The sequence below is a fragment of the Leuciscus leuciscus genome (genome assembly GCF_965113295.1).
Source record: "Leuciscus leuciscus genome assembly, chromosome: 5".
NCBI lineage: Eukaryota > Metazoa > Chordata > Actinopteri > Cypriniformes > Leuciscidae > Leuciscus > Leuciscus leuciscus.
This window is the reverse complement of record NC_138729.1, coordinates 32,409,920-32,418,655: the sequence shown is the minus strand read 5'-3', so window position 1 is coordinate 32,418,655 and position 8,736 is coordinate 32,409,920.

The window sequence follows — 8,736 nt, the reverse complement described above, 5'->3', positions numbered from 1 at the left end:
TAACACCCGCGACAACACAGATCGTTAGCGCCGATTTTACAGCATTGTTATGCAAATTAGCTTGCGCACGCTCTTACATTAAGTACAGGATTGTTCTCAGTTTAATGCACATCTTAATGATTGAAAATGACTTATTTTAAAAACGTAATTCAAAGACTGAATGTCTAGTTTGGCGGTTAGTGTACCCTGTGATTCTATAGTCTGCATTTATTTTAAACAGACAAATAATCATCAATTATCTTGTACTTTTGACAATAAAACAAAAATACATTAATCAGAGTGTGGCTTATTTTGTTTACATTTTAAGTGTTTTTATGATAAAAATGCAATACCCCACCCATTGGTATCACTATGGTATTTGGTACGGGGGCCCAGCAAGATGGTTTGTACCCAGGGCCCAAAATTTGGTGCTACGCCCCTGTGTGTGTGTGTGTGTGTGTGTGTGTGTGTGTGTGTGTGTGTGTGTGTGTGTGTGTGTGTGTGTGTGTGTGTGTGTGTGTGTGTGTGCGTGTGTGTGCGTGTGTGTGTGTGTGTGTGTGTGTGTGTGTGTGTGTGTGTGTGTGTGTGTGTGTGTGTGTGTTTGCTCATGCCATGTGTGCAAAAGTCTGCGTCTTCTGTAAAGAAAAACAAATGTTGAGGTTATTGTCACATAGTTTTCTTTTGTCTGCTGTGCTGCCGCATCTGCCCTGGCGTTTCCTGTTGAAACAATTCTTGTTATTAGCACACTTAAAAATACAAACAATGCACACAGCAATTTTGTTCGGGGGAAGAATGGCTTCTTGCAGGGCTTTTACCCAACTAAACCCATTGTCCTTCCAACATTTATCTTCCCACCTGTGCGGTGCATCAATTTAACATAATAAGATTCTCTTACATTTATCAGACGCTTTTATCCAAAGCAACTTACATTTCAAGATACACATTTACATTCTTATCAGTTCTTGCTTTCCCTCAGAAATCAAACCCATGACCTTGGCGTTACAGGTGTCAAACTCTAATGTTTGAGCTACAGGAAAACTGCAATATTTGTTCATATTTATTTGGTAACATTTGTTTGGATAAAGTTTGCTAACCCAAACATTGTCCTTCAGCCAAATTTCTTTTAGACATCTTTCTTTGCCTCTTAAACAAAAATATTACTTAAAGCCACAATTTCATCTTCTTATCAAATTGTTTTAAAGGGCAACGGCCCCGAGTCTCACAGCGTATCCTGCTTTTCAGGCCTGTCGTTGGTCTCGCAATTCAGTCATCTACAAACATTCTCCAGGTCATCAATTGGTCAGGTCAGGTTGTGGTGTGCACACTTTCGTCAACGTCAGTCGAATGACAATCTCCCCCTTTTTTACAATACACAGCCTAACTGTTAAGGGCTCTCTGGATAGTCTGATATTTACTTAGCCTACGTGTTTGTTGCTGTCAAATCTATAACATTTTCTCAACACATGACTGACGGCTATCTACGACTTCACAATTCTAATTTACACATCAATACTTAAACCTGTCCAGAAAGTAATTCAAATTTACTGCACATCATAAATGACCAAAATAACAATTAACAGACAGAGCTTGATGATCAATCAACTTAAAGCTCGTCCTATATTCTGTGTTGCCTTCTCATCAGATTGACTCACAATCCTCAGCTTACTTTCAAATTTGTCATTTGCCTTAACCCATCTATAATACTAAAACACTATTTTCCAGAGGTTAAATGACAAATTTATACACACTATTCAGACAGGATAGTTGTCCTTAACTAACACATACTGTTCAAAACATGAATTAACACTCACACTCATCCCTGACTATGAACCGCTCATATTTCTTATATATTTTCTCTAAAAATATTTAAATTTTAAATGACAGTTTAACCTTACATTTTCCTGTATCTTTTATCTAATGTTTTTATTTATGGCCTCTTAACCAGTTTCAAAGCATGTCTGTTCATTATTCATTTGATTTTAGAAAAGTCAGCTGGATTGTTTTGGTTCATTATCTTACTTTGCTTCAGCTTTCTTTGGCTGACTGATAACAGAAAGACAGACAGGGTATCAAGCAGTTTCTCAGTAGTCCACTCAAGCAGTCTCTTTCTCTCTCATTATAAGCAAATAATCTTTTCAACAGCCTCCTAGGACTAACTAAAATAATCATAGTCAACCCTTAATAGTTCACAAATGTCACAATACAAATGTTTGACTCAAATTAGAACCATTACAATAATCTAAAATACATTATGCTATGATATTTTTTCTAAGGTTATTTTTAGTTTAAATACTCAATTCACCTAACCTTCATTTTTCAGAAATTTCTCTTGACTCATCACAAGCTGTCCTCATCTTTAGCCACCACCATGTCTAACGACCTTCAGAAGTTAAAACTAGTTCAATATCAAACATTTTTTCCTTGCCCATAAGGCAACCAACATCATGTTCCTTATATAAATTAATACGTCTCGTTACGGTCTCCACAACAAATAATGACAATCACCTCACGGTCTCAGTTGGCTCTTGAAAGCCCATTTCCATTAGCTCTTAAGCAATAATTTTCTTTTCTTCAGGGTGTTGTCTCCCTGGCATAGATGCAGACACATGTCACAATGGAAGACAAGCCATACAATCAACGCGGTTTCTGGTGAGTGGTATATAGAGGAACTCACATTTTCTGGGTCAGACCGCCGTAATTTCTCACAGCTCATCTCGCCTCTCAATGATCTGCTGATGCTGGTCGCCACTCAGTCAATCAGCGCCACTCTTATATCCATCTCACATAAAAAAAACACCTCCATCAGGAGATGCCCAGTGTTTTTGCGTAACCTTTCTGCAGTGATGGGAATAACGGCGTTATAAATAAACGGCGTTACTAACGGCGTTATTTTTTTCAGTAACGAGTAATCTAACTAATTACTGCTTCCTCCATTACAACGCCGTTACCGTTACTGTCAATAAAAATGCGGCGTTACTTTAATTGAGCTCACTGAAGCGGTTTTCATCCGAGTAGGCTCTCTCTCAGCCATAGGAGCTGCAAAGTTTTTTTCTCTGGTGTGTGAGTGTTTATGAGGCGCGGGACTCGACAAAAGCGAGGCGAATGCCGCGAGCGTGCTCGACAGTGCGCGAGAGAGACCGAATGTGTCCGAGAACGCGCTCGACAGTGCGCGAGAGAGACCGAGTGTGTCCGAGAACGCGCTCGACAGTGCGCGAGAGAGACCGAGTATGTCCGAGAACGCGCTCGACAGTGCGCTACAGTGACCGAATGTGTCCGAGCAAATACTTTATTTATAAATAAATTACACATATCAGCATTTGAATAATCTCTGTAGCATATTGGTATCATATGCAATGTTTTAATTAGTTTATATAACATAAACTCCAAAATAGCCTGCAGGGAACAAATATTACCATATTTGTTTGACGGTTGTGAGCACGTGCAGCAAACACGACTAGAATTTGGCTAAAATAACCTCTAATGATGACATTCTCTGTAGGTTATAAAAATAAACCCCCAAAAGATTATATTGTATTATTATTATTTATGTTGATACATTGTTCAGTATTATATTGAAAGCACTTTTTGTTAAACTTACTATTGTGAGGAAGAAAATACTTCAAGTAGGCTATACAGAATGTCTACCAGTTGTAAAGGTGTGTGAGTTTTATCATTTTAATTATATGCACTAGTGTATGTGTATGTATATTTTTATTAGGCTACTATTTATTTATTTTTGGTACATTTCTTAAGAAGCATAATTTATTTTTAGACTTATTTGTTTGCCAGTTGTGGTCTGTGCAATAATAAAAGTTCTAAACCATCTATTGTTTTATTGTTGCACTATAGTAATGATAATATTTTAATATTTAAGTTAATAGGTGTCTCTCACATTGTCCCACAGCAACATTAAAATAGTGTAGATTAGTGTAAAATGTTTTATAATAATAAGATGTTCTATTTAGTGTCAATTTCATTCATTTAACATTTCATATTGGGGGTATCCAAGAAATTTCTTATATTTAAACTTTTTTTTTTTTTTTTTTAAGTAACGCAATAGTTACTTTCCCTGGTAATTAGTTACTTTTGTAATGATGTAATTCAGTTACTAACGCAGTTACTTTTTGTGAGAAGTAACTAGTAACTATAACTAATTACTTTTTTTAAGTAACTTGCCCAACACTGCCCTTCTGTCTTAGGTTGTCCTTTTGGCCTAAAAGATCTTACCCGTCGTTGAAGTAATCACTCGTACACACTGGTAACCGCTTTTCCCCATTACAGAATCTGTGACCGTTTTCTTCAACATAATCTGTTGTTTTCTGGAGCTTAGGAAAAGGCACATTCAAGAGTCATCAGAGCCATTCGGACTGCCTACTAGTGTTAAACATAGGGAGACAGATTAATAACAACAGTATTTAATCACTTAAAATTCATTAATCATCTTAAAGGTAGCAACCTAGCTGCTTAGATTGTAGTCAGTGAATTTAGATCACAATCGTACATTCAGTGTACTGTTACTTCTGTAGCCGGAGCCATCAGCCCTGTTTTATGGTGGAGGCTAAAATGAGACGAAGTCACTGGTCCTAAAATAAACAAGTTCAAAACAGTATTATTTTAAAGACTTCTTTAAAGTCTTTCAGTTTTACTTTTAAAACGTTTTAAGTACAAATTGCCCTTTGAATGGCAATGATTTCCCTTAACATCTCTGTGTCTATGATTTTCAACTGAAACACTGTGCTTTACACAGGCTCAGACAACAGCTTTCAGCTGACATTGAATGAGGCCACATCCACACGAAGCCAGAGCTTTCCCTATCCGATATTTTTTTTCCCCGTTCAAAAAAAAAATTCCGTAAACACGGCGTCTTCTCAAGAAATATCTGCGTACACACGAAACCACTGAAACCGACTCAAAACGATGTAGTATACATGCCAGACCAGTATGTGGCGCTGTAATTCTGCCACAGACATACACTAAAAACGGAGAAGAAGACTTAAAGCATGAGCATAATTAAACCTAAACCTTGCGCGCTGTATAGAACAATAATATTAGGCACAGTAGCTTCTTTTTTTCTTTTCTTTTTTAAACAAGAACTTTGTTGAACAATATGAAAAACCATAAATGTAGTTGCTGTGACTTGACGGTGTCTGACTAGTTGACACCTGGTGTGATGACATCATCGTTTCACAAAATGTACGGATTGGCCGTACACACGAAAACGCAAGGGCGGCGTTTTCAGATTTATCCACCTTGGGACCCGGTTTAAAAAAATAGCGGTTTCAGTCTCCGAAAACGCCGGATCCGTGTGGACGAAACGCCAATACGATAAAAAATGTATACGTATACAGCGAAACGCGTCTCCGTGTGGACAGGCCCTGAGAGAGAGACTCTTGAGGCATTCAGGACTGATACACTGCATTCTCATAAACTTTTAACTTTAGACTTTATCTACCATCTTTTATCTACTCTAGCCCATCTTAAGGCATCTTTTCCATAAATTACATGTATTGTAATTTAGACATTACAAATTTCCACCCAGAATGAGTCTCTGTTGCACTGAAACTGTGGCAGTTTCAGTCACAGCACATACCAAATTCAGATAAGCAAACCTGTTTTGGCCAAATCACAATCTTCTTTTGAACCCAAAACATCAGCTGTTAGCTCTTTTCATAGTCAACAACAAGCTTTTGTTTAATCAAATGCCTTTTTTACACATTTTACATTTTGCAACTGTTAATCCTGTAACACTGCTTCTGTTTATTTTATCTTAAAGAAATAATAAGAATTATTCTAGTTCTTAATAACGTTTAAAATTTCATTTCAATTTTAGTTGTCAGGTTTTCAATTGCCATAATTTAAAACCTGACTTCAATGTTTTCTCTAGGAGTTTATCAATCTGCTTCTATGATTCATAATAACTTTTGAGGCTGCGCTCTCTGCTTGTCATACATTTTATGATTATCACTATAAATCATTCGTTAGATTTGTCTCTCTATATCATCTAAAACCTTATCAAAGCGTTTCATTCAAAACACAATCATCTTTTTAGTGACCGGTACTTTTAAAATATTTTGCAACTCATTTAGCTCATCTGTAATTTTACGTCAACCGGTACTTTTTATAGTTCTTTTCCTTTCAAAAGGAATTCCTTACACTTAATATCTTCCAATCTTCTTAACAACTTTCAAAAGTTTATCTATCAACTTTCTTTTCTCCCTCATTTACTTTTATAGTCATACAGTGGGCATTTTACAGTCACTGAATGACCCCGCTGATTGCAGTAAAACACTCTCTGTTATTCTACCTACATCATTCTTTCTAACATCTCCACCCTACTTCACACCCCTGAAGCAGAGTGTTCTTATTCAGGAAATGCAAACAGAGCCACTGATAAGTTCTCTGCATTTTCCCACACTGTCCCAGCTGCAAATTCAATTACAATAGCCGAATCATAATCTTCATCATATTAACATTGATTTACTTTCTAACCCATATTAACACAGACTTTTCTTTAAATTTGTGTTATTTTGGCACTTTCTTTGTTTGGAGCCAGTCAAAGTTTATCTTTCCAATCAGAATCAAACTTTTACAAAAACATAATCTGCAAATCTCTTTAAACTGAGAGCTTCAGAGCAGAGCTGCTTACAGCATTTGCTCTCTTTTGTATCAGGACTATTCAGTTACTCTTCATACAGTATAAAGAAATTTAGCATGTCATTAATTTCATTAACACTGGTTTGATAGCTTATTCAAATGGTTAGTATGCAGATTCAACTTAATATTATCATTATTCAGTCCCACTTATCTCTACTGTTTCACAGAAATCACAAGATTCCTCAAATCTTGTTCTCAGTCTCTAAATTACACAGACAGCTATCCTAACCGCTTGCACCTTCAACTCTTGTTACAAAAATATGGCAATCTATTCTTCAATACTCTTGTTTTCATAACATTAATACAATAAAGCACATTCACATCATTATTATTGGCAGAACATTAATTTTCATAAGCGACATGGAAAATCTAAATATTCTAAGCAGGTTTCACAAAGTTTCTGATTAACTTTAGTCACACGTGTCTAGGGAAATGATCTCCAACCCATAATTTCCTTTATAAAACAGACAATGTCCTTGTCTTTCAATGACTTAATTTCAACAAAATATCTGACTTTGTACATTATTGATTTCCAAAATCTTTGGACATAGCTGTCTTTACATCTATCTAATTGTGTTATCAACAACACTGATTACAAATCAGGTACATATTAACATCCGGAAGCCGGCTTAATAAGCTAGCACTGTTGCTATACTCCCAGCATAGCTGGACCCTTTAGGTTCAAAAGACAATGGTTGTCAAAATAAACATTTCAATAATTATTTTATCTCTAAAATATAGAATTTTTCCCGTTCTGCTTAATGAAACATTCCTTATCTTTATATCATGTTAATCCCTGTTAATCATACTCAATGCCTTATTTTTATCTGAAACTCACTTTTCATACCATTTCAACTTAATTTGACTTAATCAGGCGTTCATAAATATGAATTTTATCTTCCCCTACATGCCAGTTCCTTCTGTATCTGTTCAATCCAACAATTCACTGTTTGTAATTTCCATCAGGAAAAACATTCTCTCTTCCCTACATGCCAGTTCCTTCTGTATCGACTCTGTTCTCTTTTATCTGCTTCTTTTCCATCCAACAATTCACTGTTTGTAATTTCCATCAGGAAAAACATTCTATCAATAAAAATATTCTATTTTCCTACTATCTTTCCCTAAATGCTAATTCTTTCTGCATTTATTTTCATTTTCTTCTATCTTCTTCAGTTCAACAAACTACTGTCTGTTCACAGTTTTACATGCTGAACACGACTACAACAACCCTTTGTTTAACAATCATCCGTTTCCCAATTTCATGCATGCATTTCTGGTTGTAATTTTTCCATTTTACAGAAAATAGGTGTGTAAAAAATGGTCTACTTTACTGTTAGATGACCCCATTTTGGCTGAATCTCCCTTCTGGATTTCACAATTTCTACACGTGTCTTACAATATCTGTCAAACGTCTTCGACAGACCCGATTTTTTCCGTCACCCAAAATCGGTCGGTTTTCTGTAATTACGTTTTACTCAAAATCTTCCCATAAGCACTTTCTAGCGCTCTATTAATTCTGATTTGATGTGGCTCTTCCGTCCACTTGTAAATTTTTCCTCAGGTTACAGAGATTTTGAGTAAAACTAACTAATCAGCAATTGTGATTATCTGAATCACCTTTGGCATTTCCGTCCACCTGTGGCACTTCCGTCCACCAACGAGCTAAGTGTGGTAGAAACCGATCCGAATCTGTCAGATCAATTTCTTCCCCAAACAATTGTGATTATCTGAATCACCTCTCGCTCGTACCAAAGCAAAACTCAGCCAAAATGGTTCACGTTCACTTACAATTATCAATTTACACTTAACATCAATAAAACAATTTTGCCGTTTCTTACCCAGAGATGCTTTTCTGTTTTCTGTAATTGCCACGGATTCTTTTTGATCTTTGTGGGATTTCTTCAACTGGTCCTGAATGCGGGTATTGGCTCTCTCTCCCTTAACCTGTTGAGTTTCTATCTCAAACCGTCGAGGTATGAGACGGCCGCCTGATGCTGCCGGGTTGCACTTCCGTCAAATCCGTTCTCAGGACCAGGAGAAGAAGAGTCCGCACGAGATCCGACACTTCTGACACCACTTGTAAGAGCAATTTTCAGAGATTAA